Consider the following 17,398-nt stretch of genomic DNA (forward strand, 5'->3'; position numbering starts at 1 on the left):
CCAGATACAGCAGCAGCAAAGCGATGCTTTGTTTTCCAAGGGTGGTAGAAGATTGGCAACTCAGTTTTCAGCTGTCGTGATGAGAGCTGTGATGGGAAGTAAATTCAGAATTCTGGAAAAGTTGACTTAGAGCCCAGGTATAGGCATATAAATCAGAAAGCAAGCTGAGGCAATTTCAGAACTCTATCTGGGTCAATAAGTAAGGCATTGCTGAGTTTAATAGAGCCATTTTTTTCTTCAGATATCTCTGCTTCATTTCCAGATGAACTACTTGGACCTTTGGGTAGTGTTGAAATGTTTGTTTGGGATCATATAGCTGTTTCTTGGCCCAAATTACCTCTGGGCTTTATCCAGAGACAATATTCTTTAGGGGTGCATTGGAATCACCCCTATATTGGAATCAGAGCTTTCTCCCACTCCTGATATAAGACCAAAAAATACTGAGATGAGTAAAATCAGTCATTATCTGCTTCAGATCAAGTTGGTTTTACTTGCACATTTTGCTTGTTTTGGTTTTAGAGAATTGGCAAAATTCTTTGCGTGTCAGGAACTAGATATTTAAAAAGAGAGGTTTACCCCTGTTTGCTGCCTTTTCTATAGTTTTTCCACTTTGCACATGGATGGTGGAGATTTTTGGTCAGGTGAAGGGGGATTGTTCCTGATTTTGATCACTTGCATTTGATACAGCATGTATTCCAGTTAGCATTCCTAAATTTATGCTAATGGTTATATTAGGCAGACTGTGTTCTCTTTCTGTGCAGTTTTTGTTGGTTTGTGGGGTTTTTTTTGGTTGTTTTTTATTTTGTTTTTTAATTAGAGATGTGTACAGCAAAAAACTGATAAATGCACACACCACCTCTCAGGTCTGAGTAAATAATTACAGTTCAGGGGTTGAGAGGGAGTGCTGAATGTGGGGTTTCATATTGGATATCAGTCAAAAGAATACGAAAATAAGCATTCTGGGTTTTGGAATATTGACTCAAATTATTCTGTGTTCTTCTCTGCAGTGTCCTTTTTTTGGCCATTTGAATTTTAGCTTCTTCCTTCATGTTTTCTCAGAGGCAGCAGGAGGAATGTGAGCACACAGGATACAGACTCCCTGTGTTACGGTGTCTAACATTACAGTGCATTCCTATTAGGGCCAGCTCCGATGAGAAAACTGCTTCATTTCCATAGACTGGAGCTGAGAGTGCTTACTAGAAATATAATACTTGTATCTAGCACTTTTAATGCCATTTAAAAAACTTTTTGCAATTTTTTTTTTCTCATTCAATAGATTTCTAGAAGTGGTTAGAAACTTTATAGAATAGAAGGTATCAGGCTATTTAGAATTTGAGCTTTACTTGTAAATTATACTGGACTAATAAGTAAGCCTGTGCATAGAGTTTTCACGCACATTTTTTTCAAAACTAAAATTCTGTAATTGTAAATTCAGGTTATTTTGAAAGTTGTCTCAAACAGCTTTGCATCTGTGTAGTTTTATGTTGTTTATTCTTCAGGGTCTTCTAAGTGATTTTTCTACTGAGTTATTTAAAATACAGCACCTCTAAGTTCCTTAAATACTAGACTTCCTAAACAGTTGACTACTTAGAAAATAGTGATGGGATGCTTATTTCTATTGGTGCAGGTTGTTTTGTGGCATCTTTTGTTTTCTCACTGTGGGAACAACAGGGCTTTGTCCCTGTAAACAGTTACCCAATAAAGTTGTTACTGGATTTGAATTTTCATTCACAGATTATACAGAAGTGAAAGAAGCTCAAAGCTTACATTCCAAACTGACAAAACTGACAACTACTTTTTTTTTTTTTTTTACTTTTTCTGGGCAGGGTGAAAATTTTTACCGTTGCATATATAAAAAATAAATCTTGACGAATACATCGAGCAATAAAGGTATTTAAGCAGATAAAATATCTCCAAAAGCCCCGTGAATTTTTCAAGAAGCTCTTTTGTAGTTTGCATTTATAAATGTGTGTCTCTTTTCCCAAGGCTCTGGTGAGCCCTGCATACTTCATTCTTTTTCAATTGTAAACATAGTTTCGGTACTACCACTTTTGCACCAAACGCGGTTCCTAAGCGACTGCTGACGTCAGTTGGTGCAGCACAAGAAGGTTTGTGTGTTTATCTGCTGTGGGCAGACTCTTAGAAAAGACGAAAGTATGTAACTAGATTAGACCAAAGAGATTACTGCTTTAAATAAGCATACGTACTGTTTGCAATGCCTTGCTCCTTTTTTTTAAATTTTTTTTTTTTAAATATATTTTATTTTGATTAGCAGTTGTATCTTCTGTTGCATATGCCACAGTATCTCGTTTGCAGGGGATGATAAGGAGGGGGTATATATTCTCTTTGCTCTTGCTTTAAAGGGGAAGCTGCTTTGCTTCTTTTCTGCAGCACAGTTAGAATGAGAATTGAAGAGAAGCCTGTGTTATAGTGTGAAGCTTTCACATACCTGATCTCAAGGCTGGAAATAGAACTGTTAGAAACAAAAGCAGGCTTACAATTTCCAGTTTAAGTGAAACATATTTACTTAGAGATTTTTGGCCAGAGTCTATACGTTTGGAAAAACTGGAATGATACTCTTGGAATATTTTACTGCATGCCTTTGTGTCAAATAGAGTTGGAGTGGAGCTGGCTAAAATACCTTTGCAAATTTTTTTTTGTACTTGAATATACTTGCAGCACACCCATAATGAATAGAAATTACCTGTAGCAAAACCTCTTTGTATGAAAATCTTTTCATTGAAGTAGTGGGACTGTAGTCATGGTAGGCCAAAAAGTGAAGCTTTTGTAGTAGCAGTACTGAATGGCCTAATAGGGCAGGGAGGAAAAACTACAAGCATAGAATCTCCTCTTCAGGTTGAAGAATAGAAGCAGCAACTTTCAGAACTAAATAAAAGCCAAAAGCAAGTGCTCCAAATAAACTTAAATCAGATTAAAACAAAAAAAAAAGTGCCTGTTGGACATAGGAGGATATTAGCAAGCATAAAGGTGATAAGGTCAAGCTAAATAAGGTCCAGTTTGAATGTGGCTGTGGTGGTGGTCTTGCCAGTCTTGAAGTCTCCATCCTCCTTTTACATATCCTGTGCTGTTATATTGTGCTATCCCCTCTTGCCTTGAGGACCTCCATGGCTGGAGAGAGCACAGCTTCTCTGGGCATTCTGCCTTACCTTGTCTCCCTGCTTGTGTGCCCTCACAGGGGGACATTTTTTCCCTGCCTCTAGACTGAAGTCCTTGTTTCAACATTGCCTCACCTCTTCATACTCTGCACCACAGAGTACAGCCTGGCTTTTTTTGTTGTGATGGCCTCCTGTTAGACCCTAGCAGGACTTGTCCCCCCAAAGCCAAAAATCCATTGCTTCTCCAGCCTGGATGAGCCCAGCTCCCCCACCTCTCCTCACAGGGCAGCTTCTCCACTCCCTTTAACCACATTCTTACTACATGATATTTTTTCTGCTTTCAATAGGAGTGGCAGACTTAGGAAATGACACTTAATTCAGTAAACTGCTCTTAAACAAATGGTGAAGTTACATCTGAGTTTTAGAAGTATTAAAACATAAAATTAGCTCAGATTAAGAGTTCATTTATCTTAATATTCTGTCTCTAATCTCTGATCTTTGTCTAAGGTCAAGTTTAACATCTGTTCTTAACAGTTAAATATCTTCTACCTCCTTGGCTTGAAGATGTCATATTAAAGACTTTTGGGGCCAGAGGGTGTGTTAGAACTTTTTCTGTCTGTCCAAAGCATCTGCCTGCTACTGCAGTGTCTCTTGAAGCAGCACACCAAGGGAAAAATCAATAAAAACTATAATCACAAGTTGCTGCTTATCATCTTCCCGTCTATTGCAAGGGCTAATGTGCAATTAAGTGCATTAAAGGTCATGGGGGAAAAGAAAGTAGCTGTAATCAGAAGCCAATGGAAGGATAAAAATATGATCACATATGATACTCTTATTTCTTTTCTCCCACACTCCTTCCCACACACTCTCCCACACACCTTCCCACACTCTCCCAACTTCCACCTGTTTTCACCTTGGGGGACTTTCTGATGTGGTTTGGTTCTTTAGTTGTCAATGCTGTTCAGTCTCCTTTACAATGTATGGACCTTTCTTCCTTTGTCCAGTTTTCCCTTGAACACATTTGAACTCCTTGCATCCTTTGATAAAGCAGGTTACTTCCTCCTTGTTGGGGAAGAACTGTCTCTTTCTGGTTTGGTCTGCCTTGTTCCTAGCCCATGCTAGTGGCATCTGGTTCTTGTGCTGTAAAAAAGTACTCTGATGTGTTTAACTTTCTGCTGATCGGTTCCTGGGGCAGAATTTGCAACAATCAGGAGTTCACTGTAGCAATGACAATAAGTGACTGATTTAAAAATTATTTTAAGGTGCTTCAGAAACTCTCTTGGCATAGCAAACTTCATGAGATTTTATGTTCTGAATATATTGCAGTAATACACAGGTTTTCTGTTTTCTTAAGGTTGATAACTATTTGCCATTAGAATTTTTTTGTCGCAGGCTGATGCAACTCAAAGTTCTGCCCAATGATAGCAGATGTTCCTGTGGAAAAATTCTGGAGACAAAAGAAAGGCAGAAAAATCCACCCTGAGCTAAGATACCATGGTATTACATTGGTTTCCTTTTGCAGGGGAATGTTGTTGATTTGGTGTTGTGAGATCAGTAGGATTTACCTCTACTGTCTTTACATAATTCCAGAGACGTAAGTGCACCTTGGACATACAGTTTGGGTTTTTGCAAGTATTTGTTCTGCTGTTGTTCACAGAGAACAAATTTTTAAAGATTTTGTGAAGAAATGTATTTTTCCAAAAGTTATTCTTTCATGGTCACTAAGTTCAAAAAGCAGTCACAGAGATCCCAAAGTACAGGTCTATAGACAGAAAAGGTCCCTCTTTCCTTGTTCATTTTTTATGACTTGTGATCTTATAACAGTCCAATTTCAAAATGCTGCTCTGGGATACTGTACAAAATAAATTTAAATTCTATAATAATTTATTTTAATGAAGCTCTTTAATTTGTTAAACAGTTTAGGCAGCTACTGTAACCTCTTCTTGAATTAAGGGTATAAAATAGTAAAATAACATTTTAAGGACACTTATGACTTAACCATAATTATTTTAAATTGAGACAAAGCACCAGGCTTTTATTATATTTCTTAATTACAGTACAGCCTATAACAACCATTCTGGTTTCTTAGTTACCATCCTGTATGTTCTGTTAGTTTGTGAAACTGTAACTGGGCTCTGATCCATAATCTGCTCTCTGTAGATTTATAATAGACAAACTGAGAAGTATTTGTCTCTAGATTTGCAAGAATACCCATGCTGACTCTTTATAACTTTTTGAGGATTCATTTGCTGGATTTTTTTAAATAAGGAAATACAAAAATTTGTGAATATGTGTATGTTAGTATGAGATGCTGGAATTTAAATAATCTCCCACTGCTAATTTGCTATGAGTGAGATTTTATTTTTGTTGATACAAAGATTAGGAAAATATATATTTGATCTTTGATCCTATAAATGTCTTCTTCCAAAATTTCATGATTTTTGTTTTTATTCCAGATATAAATTTGGGCAGCTTTTGTCTTCAGAAACACCTTGAAAGGCTAGGAGACTTCAACAGCTACACCTTGGGTTTGGTTAGCATGTGTTAGACAATTAACAGAAAAGTTAGCTAATAGAGTGCATTTATAAAGTTACAAATCAAATGTATTTGTAAATAAGTCCTGAAGAGGATTTTTGTAGCGCAGAATAAACACTTCTGTGAGGCATAGTTGACATATGGCTGCCAAAAATAGGGAAAGATTTGTACCTAAGCTAGGTATGGCTGAAAGAATTAGTTTCAGCTCAGTGTGTGAATGCATAGTGCAGTTTTTGGGGGCAGTCTGGACATATAGGCTTTATTTTGTGATTTCCTTTTGCCGTGTGCTTTTTTGGATCCAGGTGTTTTTTGTGGTGTTTCTAGAGTAGATTCAGAGCATATTTTTTGAAATATTAGTTGTTCTCTCTCTGCTCTTGGTAGCTTTGCCTTATTCCAGAAATTGGCTGTTCATCTTGGCCAAAAATTGATTGTCTTATGTGGTGTACATAATTTCTTCCTGAACTACTTGGGATGTCAATGGTTGTCATCCTACTTTGGGTAACAGCAGTTGCAAAGGGAATTCCATCCCTGGTGTAAAAGCTTAACTGCTCATTAACATTTGGAGTTCTAACCCTGAGAGAAATGAGGCTTGAAATGGAACTTATCACAAGGGAAATAAAATTGGCAACTACTCCAAGGTGAGACGGGGATACGGGATAACGTTTATGCTTTCATAGAAAACGTCTGCTATTGACACACTGTGACTCTGTGACCCCTTGAGGCTCCTTGCAAGCAGAATTATCCTGGAAGACTGTACCTGTTGGTGTGAAGTTTTGTGTAGACACAGCTAACTAGTGCAGGTACTGCTGAGGGCATGTTTGCAGTAGCACATAATTCTTCTCAGGCTGTGAATCCTGGGAAAGGAGCTGAGCAAATATTTAAGTATTGAGTCAATGTTGAACTCCAGCCACTCAGTGGCTACTGAGCTAGTGCTGCCTGGGCTTTTGAGCTTATATTTCTCTAGTTTTCTAGCATGCTCCTTGCTAGCTTTATGAATGAACTGGAAGCATCTCAGCACCTTTAATGACTGCTCATAACTCTCCTGTCATTGTAGAAATAGGCCACATTTCATTGCGTATCCCATCTTTCTGTTCATGGGATTAAACTTGCAAAAAACCAGACCCTTATTGCTATAACCAGGAACCTGGAACAGTCTGTTAGCTCATTGTGTTAGTGTAAACTTATCAGCACATATTAAATCTGTTTTTCAGAAGGTGGTGGGAGCAGAATAAATGTTTTGTGTTCTGAAAGAGGCGTTTAAGATGCCTTTAACATTGTCTCATTCTGTAGCACAGCAGTCAGAGCAACTTTGTGCTCAAGTCACATTGTGCCTTCAAATATCATTGAAACCTGAATACTTCTGGTAACACAGCACAAACTTTTAGTTGCTCTGATGTTTACCTCAGCATCTTGATGAAATCTTGTGAATTTTGGAGGAAAACGTTCATATGCTTTGCAATGGAAGAGATTTGAGGGCTGTTAGTGTTGCAATGCCCTCTCACTGCAGTATTACTTGCCTTTAATGTCAATGACTGAATTCTTCCAAAAATTAAACCTCTTGTGGATATTTTTAATTCAGTTCTTTTATCCCCATCCTGGTGTGAAACTTCTGTTGATTTTGGATGCTGTTGTTTAAGGTTGCTGAAGGAAGTCATGATAGAATGAGCTTTGAGGTATATTTTTCTGAACAGCATAAATCTGTGCCTTCCATTAAATGTTCTACACAGAACTATCAGAAGTTTTCACGTCTTAGACTGGAGAAAGACGTGAGGCCATGTAATTCTTGTCCTTCACTACAGATTATGTAATATAGAATGAATAAACTGCACACATGCAGCTTTTCACAGAAACCACCCCTGTGGCCCCCTGCTACCAAAACCTTGGCACACAAACAAAGGTCCTTGCTAGATGTCGTTCTCCTCTATCAGAGGAGGGTACTGACATATCTTTTGAGGCTTGGATTTTTTGATACTTGTTAATATCTTCATTATTATAAGGGTTGAAGCAGCTGTTTGATGGACTGGACCACAAAGAGATGGTTACTAAACACTCTGCAGTAGAAAAATGTCTCTCCAAGGTCTGTAAAAATTCCTCACTGCATCAGAAGTACTCTAGATTTATATTATAGGATTTAAGAAGCTGGATAGTCACTTAAACCAGGCTTTATCTAGAAAGTTAGAAATTAGGTGATATTATGGGTAGAAATAACACACTAGTATAGTTTGAGTCTGAACAAAATAAAGAATGCTGTTGCCGTTTTTTACAAGTTGGCTTTCATGTTGAATTAGGAATAGTGAAAATCTCACAAATCTGAAGAATCAGATAATTATAAATTGTTGGAGGTAGTATCAATATTAATTTTAACTGAAGATTTCTCTCCCCTCTGAGGTCTTGCATTTGTGGTACCCTAAACATTCTAAAACAACATGAATTAGCCATATCTTTATGTAGATTGTGCAGGTTTTGCATGAAGGTGGGTGCTGGGATGAAAAGTTTACATAACATCGGTGATTGTTTATTGGAGCAGCCAATAGGAAAAGGAAACACAAGTGTTAACTTCTTCCTGAGGAAGATATTTAGGCTCTCCTTCAAAATAGCAATCAGAGAACATTTCTACGTTTCCTATAATAATGATGGCAGTGCCAATGATCATTCAGAATTCATGTTGGAGAAGTGGAAGGTAAAATATCTGTTACACCTGGGCTCAGAAAAACTTTTAAAATAAAAGGGGAAAGTAAATGAAGTAGAATCCCTGCAGGCAAGATCAGGACTGTTCCAAGATATCACACTGGAAACTTGAGGAAAATGCATGCCATTTATCAGAACAAGATGTAAAGATAAAAAGAAAATTGCCATGAATAAAGAGGATGCTAAAAAGGGCTCATAGGAACAGTAAGTATTCTTAAAATAATTGTATTTAGAACAGACAGAATAAATGTAATAATTCAAAGCAGATAAGAAAAATCTATCAGTTTGTAGAAAATGTACTGAAAAATTAATAGTATTTGTACAAATGCATTAGAAGCTTTGAAGCCTCCTAGAATGCCTATAGGACTATCAGGCTCTCAGAAAAGAAGGAACCATCCATACAAGAAGAGGCCACAGCAGGTAAAGAAAATATTATTTTTGAGGAAATTGATTGTGGGAGAATCTGGAGAAAATGCCTATGCTGGAAGTTTACAGGCAATGTTTCAGAGGCTTTGAGTCAAATTTAAGTGTTGCAAAATACATTTGCTAGCAGGAGAGCAGCAAACCTCTCAGGACCAGATAATGCATGCTCAAGGTTCTCAAGACACTTGAGGAAAAACCACCCAAACTGATGAATGTCATGTTCAGCTTTTTACTTAAATTTGATTAGGTCCCTGCTGACTGCAAGTTGGCCAATGCAAGTCATTTAATGAAAGTTTCCAAGAAAGCTCTAAAGAATTGTTGGCCAATAATTACGACTTTCATAGCAGCAAATTGGTAGAAATCATAACAAATGTTAAATGACTCATTTCAGAGAAAGATGTTTTGGGGAGAAATCAACACTGCTACTTTGTGAGTCTTACATCAAACCAGCTTGTGAGAATTTTTTGAAGGAACTGCAAGTTTGTAGTAAAGATCTATCTACTACGGTCTGCTTGGATTTCTGGAAGATTGTGCTCCCTCCACTTTGTCACCTGAATTACCAGTTATCAGGAATTTGAGGAGCTGGGAGAATGTGGTTTGATTGGAATGCCAAAGACAGGGGCAGCTGGTGTGTGACAGCAAGAATTACAGGATGTACAGTAGGTCCACAAGTTGCTTTTACTTTGTGTATTTTTTAGTATGAATGCAAGGAGTCCCTCTTGAGCAACTTTACATACAAGCATGTAAAGCTCATTTTTACATAATGCCATGGATCATGAAAATGTTGAAACCTGGGCTGAACACAGATGTATTTGAGTTAATGTTTGTATGGTTTGTTTTTTAGCTCTCCACATAGGTGGTCACATTTGTTAGGTTAGATAAAGGATTCTGAAGGGAAGTCAAGCTTCTGTTAAGCCTGTCTAGCCAAAATTGATTAGTAAATTGATTTCTAAATTATAATCTAATTTGTCTTTGCCTCCCTTTTCCAAACTGAAAGCTACTAAATTGGCACATAGACTAAATTTACCTTTTTCTTTCTTTCTTTTTCCTTTGTTGGTTTGAATATTGTCTCAAAGTCCTCTATTGTAGGACAAGACTGGAAGTTGAATAGAAATGGCCTTTATGGCAAGGATGTGTGGGATGTTCTTTCTGAAGTTTTGCTCTCAGAGTAGCTGTATTTTTAAAAATGTTTTTTGCATATGCTCCATTTTCTTTCATGTTTGTAACAGAGTACCTGGGGACTTAATCACAATGTATATGATCTGATCTGAAGTGGACTTGGCCTGTAGTTTCTTCTCTGAGCTTGGGCTGTGCCCCAGAACTGAACAGGAGAACAGTTTCCTCTGTGCTTTGTCTCTCCCTTGCCTTGTCTTGCCTGATTTGATTGCAGTAGGGATAAGAACGGGATGTGGGTGTGGAGAAGAAAATAAGTCCAACGTTTTGGCAAGCAGAGAGGAAGAACTTGGGACTGGAGGAGAGGAGGCTCAAATGGTGGTTTGAGCGTGAATGAGGGTGGGATAACTTTGTGTCTGGAGTAATGAGATTGACATGCTAGACAAGGAGGTTTTGGTGAGTAAACATAGCTGGAGATTGCTGAAGAATGAAACTGGAATAAGGAGGGATGGGGTGGGTCTGGATTCATGCTGAATGGATGAGGCTGTAAATCTTGTATTTGAGAGAACATGCTGAAATTTGAGCCTCTTGAGGAACATCAGGGACCTGGATGACACCATGTCCCTCTGCTGCAAGAGCTCCTGAAAAGGGCTCTTGGTGCTATCTAATACTCACCAGAAAAAGAAACCCTAACCTGACTTCTGCCGTTCCCTGCTCCAATGGTTTGAATCTGTTGGCTTGTCACTCCATCAGTGTGATGGCAAATGGTGGTATTTGGGAGTTTTGGTGTCCCTTGAGAATAACTAGGAGATAGCAACAAGAAAGTTAAAATGGGCTTTGTTTCTGAAAGAGTTAAAACATTAAATAATACTGGAAATAAAAGTGCCTATGATTTTGCCACTTCTAAATATATAATTCCATACACCTCTTCTGTTCCCCTTTTCCCTCCAAATCCTGAAATTTGTTCATCCCTGTGAGCAATGAGAGATTTGTTTTGTTTTCTCAATGTAGTTCCCAGTTCTGTGACCACAAGTAAGTGTAAAGAATTGAGATGGAGATCAGGAAAAAAAGTGAGAGATGTACTTAGGCTTGAGACAGTTAAACATTACATTGGAGAACTGAATTTTATTCTGACTTTGTCACCAAAATTTCTTTGTGTGTGTGAGATCCTTGGCATTTCACTAAAATCTTGTTATTCCCAAGTGATTCCTAACTGCCTGTGTGTGTTTCAGTTTTGTTATTTTTTAGCTTTGTGTTTTGTGAATGTGGATCTGTTTTGCAGTAACAGGAACCAGCAGCTGTAACTGAAGTCCATCAATCCTACTTTGAGTGGCTGAAGTCTAAGTTGTGGTGAAAGAAACTGAGCATTCAGTTAGGCATCCAAATTTAGGAAGATAATTTTTTTTTTTTAATCTGAGGTACAGATCAGTAAAGTACTGCAGTATTTTGCAAGCATTTTGTTACAAATCTTGTAAGCATGTGTGTGAATATTCAGGTGTTATCATGGGAGGCACTGTACCAAAAGCAGAGGAAGTGAAAAGAAAAATGGTTGAGCAGTTTTCAACTGTAGTCAGCAATTTCGGGGCTGAACCCTGAACAATAAAGCAGCAGAGCACTCTGTTTCTTTCTGTGGGCCTGATCTGTTGTTTTTCAAGTGTGACAGCTCACACTTGCTATAATCCTTGCTGGCAGACAAAATTTCTACCTCATTTGCCCATCTGCAAGTCCCTTAGAACTACGTCTTAGTGTTTTGACACTGGGAGTGTTTGTTTCTTTTTCTATTTAGACACATTAGCATGATGTTTCCCAAACATAACCATTGCATCAAACCCGAGGCTGCCCTGTGTGACTGAGAGCTCCACAGATACATTTTCTCCGCGGAATTTTGACAAACGCTTTCCGGTTGCTGGAGTGAGTGATGACGAACTGCTCGAACACATCACCAAAAAGGAATGTGACAGCTCATCAATTGTTCTGCTGCAACAGAACCAGTTCTGCCAGTCATGAATCGAAATCTTTGTTAATAACACAGCAGCACGTGGCAGTGGTACTGTGATCTTTATGTATTTCAGTTCAAATATTGGGGTTTTAAATGCAGTAGAGCATGTGATGCATTTGAGAAACCTGCATTTGTGCTTTGCAGCTTTGCCTGAAATGTTACCATACTAACAGCCCTCAAATCTCTTCCATTGCAAAGGTTTATCATAAAACCTTTCCTTTTCCAGCTATTATTTTTCTCCTTTCCAGGTACAACCTGGATGTGTTCAGTGAAAATAATCAGTGTTGGTAATTAGAGACGTTTTATAAGTGATGAAACTTTAAGAGCTATGCCTTGTTTTGTTTCAGAGTTGGAAATATGGTAACAGAAGGTCATTTTGTGGTTGTAAGAACTGAATGACAAAGAATCTTTGCCTGATGCAGCATTGTTATGCTGCTAACCAGTCTATGTCAATTGTCTTTCTGTCTTTGTCTTTAAAGTATTTATCATAATGCTTTCATCTGTCTTGGAGAAGATGTTGTTTTAAACATCATCATAAAAAACACATTAGAAAATTAATCTGCATCACAGTTTGGAAGGTTTACAGTAAGGAACGTATGAGATCACACTGAAAGTGTGGAATAGAAAGAAATACTAAATTGTTTCCTTACTCTAAAATGGTCTAAGTTAACCTTTTATCCCATGATCATGTAGCTGTGTGGGTGGGTGTGTTGCCATGGCTTGGCTGGCTTATGGTACATCAGCTGTTCTGCAGTAATTACCCATGGATTTGCTTTTATTTCCAGTGCAGTTAGGCTATTCCCTGTGTATTATCTCTGAGGGGTGATAATTTGGAGTATTTTGGTGTCTAAAAAGACTAAGATGCTTCTGTTGGAGCATTTGTAAAATAGCAGCTCCAGCCACTCTAATGGTCTCATGGTTGTATCTGAGGGGCCCTAATGCTTAGGAAAATGTCCCAGAGAGCTGGGGCAGAGTCACCTCCATGTGAAACTGCAGCAATCTTGAGTCAGGCTCTATTACTCTGCTTCTACCATTTGAGAACTACAGTAACTCACATTTCCTAGAATTAAGAGGGATATAAATTGAGAGTTTGGGATTCATCCTGTTGCTTCAAAAGCTTATTTTAATTTTAGAGCTTTTATTACTTTATTCATAATTTCTAAGGGTTTACTTTGCACTTTCTTTACAATACTCCAAAAAAATTTGGACTACTGCTTGCACAGCATATATAAGAAAGTTAAATGGGTTGATTGAATTTATTACAACATTAATGTGAGGAATTTCAGCCTTTCTCTTTGTTTTGATTAAAGGCTGAATTAACAATTTCTATCCAGTAGTTTCACAGTGTCACAGGTGACTGGCAGTTTTACATAGATGATAAAAGTCTCTTGAGATATGTATATTTTTTTAAGATTTCAGCATTTGACATATATTCTGAAGATTTAGGTTAAAACCAATGAAGTGTAATGAATATCTAGTTGAATAGCTGTCTCTTCTGTGGAAGGCAATTTCTGTCATTTACTCCACTGTCCTCTTAAATTTTTTTAAACTGTGAGAAACCATCTCACACGTTTTCCTGCCTGCATCAGTGCAAACTCTGCACTTCAGAATGGAAGTTTGTGTCTGCTTGCTATGTGAGATACTGATTTCTCAGCAGTTTGACTTATTTTCCTTTCCTACCAGCCAGCAGCAATTTGGTTCAACATTTGTGTGTTAATAATATCAAAAAAGTCAAATTTGCATCTTTTACCCCCAGTAATCGTTTTGTGTACAGACTGAGGATGCAGTGATGACCCAGTTCCGGGAGGGCAGCTCATGAATATAAATAGTCCCATTTTACAAGTATTTTGCCAAGGTCAGTGGGAGAGAGGAGGGGGGTCAGAAGCAGCTCCTTAGTCACAATCACATCTGGAGCTGCAACAGACTCTTTCTTTGTCTGTAGAAATTTGGCAATGTCTTAGGGTTGCCAGAGTTTAGATGCTAAAATCTTGGACGATGTCAGAGAACTAAAGTGTGCATATGTAGATGAACTGTGCATGGAAAGTACAATTTATCTGCATAATAACCACTTCTTCTGGATGCCTTGATTCCTGTGTGTTTGGAAAAACAGCAGTTACTTCAGAAATGCAGGAAAAGCCATACCATAAAGGCTTTTCATAAGGCTATAGATTTGGCCCCTAGAACACAACTTCTTAATTATACAGGACATCTGGCAATCCTATGAGGTTCAGTCTGCATTTTTCCTTCCTCACAGAAGAAATATTAATGCAGCAGCAAAGGCATTCTTTGGATACAGTGATTATTGTTCAAGATAGCAATACTGGCACTAGGTTTTGACCTCTAAACTTGTTTCTGCTTGGCAGAGGCTTTTGCTATTGTCCAAGTGCAGACTGGTGTCTTCTCAAAGGAAAAATATTTTTGTTTTCTCTTATCTGTCAATCTGTCCACTTAAGTAGCCTTTGCTATCATAATATTGTAAAATGCAGCTCACAAGTTGTCTCTGAGTGGAGAAAGAAAAAGCCCGTCTGAAACTTCCGAAAGGTTGGTGCTTATGTGATTCTTTGTGCACTTTCTCAGTTTATTCCTGGATTTTAAGGAAGATATTTTGGGAATTTAAGCTCTTCAGGGGAAGGCGGTGCAGGTTGTCTTCAAAAACAAAAATTAGCAAATCGAGGTGACCATAAGTTTATATTATTGCCACAAAAACCACTACAGTCAAGGGGCATAGTGAAGTGGCATTTTGTAGAAAGAATCTTCCAGACAAAATAGTCTCCTTTTAAAAAAATTTTCTTCTGTATGCAATGTATAAGTCTGATGGAGTGCATAAACTTTTTCTGTAATTTCTGACCAATCCTGTAGTTTCACTGGGCACATATTTTGTGTTTGACAGTCATTGTGCATAGTTAGCCTGGTGTGATGCCATAAAGAGGAATCACTGAACACGTGCTTGAGGAGCAAGATCATCAGCCTGTAGTTATCAGGTGCTCAATAATCCAAGCATGTTGTCCTCATGTTGTCATACCCCCTGAAACATTTCCACTGGTTGTGTGGATCTGGGGCTTACTGCTGTCCAAATCCAGGGCCTTTTATGCTACAGCTCAGCACAAAACCATGGCACCGTGCAGATTTGGGCAACTTGGAGCTCTCTGAAATTCCCTAATGGCCCTGATGACGTGTGTCTGGAATGACAGAGCTGTGGTAAAAGGTTTTAAATGAGTTTAGTTCTGTCTGCTGCAGCAGGGCTGTTACCTGAGCTGACTGAAGGCAGGAGCTGCTTTAGCATCTTCTGCCCAGTGCCTCAGCACCCTGCTGGGGAGCCCAGAGAGACCATAGACCATTAAGCCTCTTGAGTTATTTGATTTATGGTGTCTGATGTAGTTTTTCAGAGTGGTAACTTGAAAATAGGCTGCATCCTTAGACCTCTCAAAGTTTCAAATGACACTGTTTGAATTCACAGAAGTTGTGTATAAAATTATGACCAGCATCATGTTATCTGTGGTATTATCAGAAGCTTGGGCTGTTTTGAAATAAGAAAGTTTTTCAGGAGCTTTTTTGGGAAAGACATTTATTAGCCTGCTTCCAGAAAGGTTCACTCAAGGATGAGAAAACCATAGTGTGAACCATGTAGATCTAATAACTATAAGCCATCAAGTAGTTTTTTTTTAAATCCCTCCTACTTTATATCAATGCCACAAAGGAAGAGGGGTGGTGGCAGGAGGTACTGGAATTTTTAACTAAAATTAGGAAATTGATAATGCAGAAATCAACCTGTAGGAATTTTCTGTTTACTTTCATACCCTTGGAAATATCTAGTGATTGTATTTGGTTTGTTTTTTGACAGTTAGTATTGATATACTCTCATTTTTTGTTTCAAAATGTAATGACCAGTATAGAAAAGCAAACAAGGCGAAAAGCTCCAATTTAAGCATAATTAAGAAATCAACTTCTATCCCAATTCTAAAGTTATTCAGCACGTCTAGATACGGACACATGAGCAAATTTTTACATTTTCTTTCACAAAGTGATATGATGATGGGAAAAAAGATTAGAATTTTCTTGAAATTTTAAAAATCTGATTGATCTCATTTGGGACTCTGGACTTGCCGTGTGCCTATCACAGTGGGTGAAGTTGAAGAGGACCCTGGAGATCTGTAGATTTTTTAAAACTCTCAGATATTACACTGAAAAACAGACAGGTAAAATATATTCAACCTGTGTGTTGAAATGTGATAGTGAGGTGTAAAAGGTGTCATTGTAGAGTAAAGTTCAGTTCTGACGTCACACTTTTGACCTTCCTTGGTTTGTAGCACTTTGATTTTCCTGCAAATGTCTTTGTCATTGTTTTAACTTTAAACACACAGGAGCTTATGGCAGAGGAGGGGGAGTAAAGAGGAAAAAAAAAAAGAAAAAATAGTTTGGTATTATTATGAATAAAAAAAAATTAAGGAAGCAATTCTTTAGCCATTTTATACATTTTAGTCTTATTGTTATGTGGGAATCATGTAACTTTTGTTTCACTTTTCAAGTTAAATTTGATCCTTGCTCAAAAGGACTGCATTACAAAAACTGAAGTCTTACTCTTTTTACAGATTACACAAACTGCATTTATATTGCATAAAGACGCATTTTCTTTTCTTTCCTTATTCTGCAAAATGATTATTTATGGGTTTAAACTTCCCATAAAATCAGGAGTATTGTGAAGTGGAATGGAAAATTTCACAACTATGCCCTGGTATGGCTGACTGGAGATGCTCATAAAGCCCGTGGAGCACTTGCAGGAGGATGTTGGTGTGTGACAGATGGCTCCTGGTTTTTACAAGTGGTCAATCCTTGGCTTGTACTCATGCCATGACTTTATTAAGTAAATGGCAGGCCCCAAATATGCATTTCTGTCCTGTCAGCTTTATCCTCTGTGTATAAATAGTGAGGCAATAGGAAGCCTTTTTTTCTAAAGCCAGTTATTAGTTGGGTAAATGCTGTGTTATAAAAGTTTGTGGAGTTATTATTTTTTAAAATCTTTTTGTAAAGGTTTTGATTGTTTTTGTTTCACTTCTTAAAGGTGACAAAGGCATTTGTGAGTATTGACAGTGCACTTTATATTGAGGCTTACAAAGCTAAATTTAGGGTGGTGCAAGTAGCAAAACTGTGCCAGGGCTGAGGTCAGAGATCAATATTGACCTTATCTGAGTCTGAGGGGGAAGCCCATGGCCTCAGCATTTCTGTGTGATGTGGGAATGGAGAGATTGTGCAGTGGCAGGAGAAACACCCTCCTTTGCATCCCTTCAATGTTCCGGGGAAGGTGCCTTGCATTTTTTCATGCCCTTCACCATTTTGGCATTCTAGATTCATGCGACCGATAGATTGGAATTACTATATTTCCTTTTTTAGAAGTTAGTAGAGCAGAAAGAACAATTCCTTTGGAGGAAGAGGTATGTTTATTCAGTAAATAATATTGGGGGTATAATACGTATTTTAGCTCAGTTTCCAAAGGAAGTGAAGCTCATGTGATTCTGCTTTGCAGGCA

The 17,398-nt window shown here is 37.9% G+C and overlaps 1 protein-coding gene and 1 non-coding gene across 7 annotated transcripts in view; both read left to right on the forward strand.

Annotated features, from left to right (window-relative positions):
• PDE3B (phosphodiesterase 3B) overlaps positions 1 to 17,398 on the forward strand; it is an 82,873-nt gene that overhangs the window by 27,060 nt on the left and 38,415 nt on the right. The gene's annotated exons all lie outside the window — the stretch shown is intronic.
• On the forward strand, positions 3,599 to 3,784 carry LOC143694437 (U2 spliceosomal RNA). The gene has a single exon (XR_013182922.1). It is a non-coding gene; the product is annotated as a U2 spliceosomal RNA (small nuclear RNA).

Source organism: Agelaius phoeniceus, chromosome 6 (assembly GCF_051311805.1).
Source record: "Agelaius phoeniceus isolate bAgePho1 chromosome 6, bAgePho1.hap1, whole genome shotgun sequence".
Classification (NCBI taxonomy): domain Eukaryota; kingdom Metazoa; phylum Chordata; class Aves; order Passeriformes; family Icteridae; genus Agelaius; species Agelaius phoeniceus.